Genomic DNA, 1039 nt, shown 5'->3' on the forward strand with positions numbered 1-1039 from the left:
AGCTTAAACCTCATGGATTAACATTAATTTCATGGTGGTTGCTTGATTTAAAGAAGTTATGCATTTTCATTCCAAATCACTTACTTAGGATGCAAGAAAGTGCATAAAAACTAATAAAACAAGTGAAATTAGCTTGAAAAATGGGTATATGATGACTTGTCATCACAACACCAAACTTAAATCTTGCTTGTCCCCAAGCAAGCATCAAAACTAGGAGAAAATGAAATGAACAAGAAAAGAACACATATCCTTATTAGGCATATAGCAGAACTTGATTCATGGAGTTTTTATGCAGACAATGATAACTCAATTATTGTTGTTGTTACATAATATACATCTTTCCTCAAAGGCTTACTAAACTTGCTGTTATAAGGTTTATTCTTTCTTTGCTCCCTTGCTAACTTTTCTTTTCTCATGTTGCTTAACCAGCTTATTATTCTTTTGGAGGCTTGGTGTCTAATGTTGCAGTAGTAGCCTTTGGCTTTATTTTTACTCAACATCTTTCCACCACAGACACATGGCTTTACCACAGACACATATCTTACTATTTCTTCCTAGGATCATTGATGCCCAGCATCTCTTTGGATAACTAAATGTTCTGTATCTAAGTTGCTCTTTATTGTGGACTTTCAATTGGCCATCCCAAATCAGTTGATCTAAGTGACCGGATTTTAAAATACCCCTTAGAATTTACTTATCCAAGCATATCTTAGTACAAAAACACCACAGGCATATGTCCTAGGGTCCAAGCTATTGGTGTCCAACTTTTATTCTTTGTTTTTCTTGCCACATTGGCTTTTTCTTCTTCCTTTTCTTTCTGTTTTATTTTTGTTCTCAAGGGCTTTTTCTTTATTGATAAGAACCTTTATAACAGCAAGCTAGCTCATACTTTAATGAAAAAGACATTATACAACAATTATTTCATGAGTTATACATTTGATCAAACACATTCACCACCATTAATTTCCATTCTAACTTATGCAACATTGAATATTTACTTTCTAATTCAAACAATTCTCTTTTATTCAAGCATGTGGGA

Source organism: Arachis duranensis, chromosome 10, assembly GCF_000817695.3.
Source record: "Arachis duranensis cultivar V14167 chromosome 10, aradu.V14167.gnm2.J7QH, whole genome shotgun sequence".
Taxonomy (NCBI): domain Eukaryota; kingdom Viridiplantae; phylum Streptophyta; class Magnoliopsida; order Fabales; family Fabaceae; genus Arachis; species Arachis duranensis.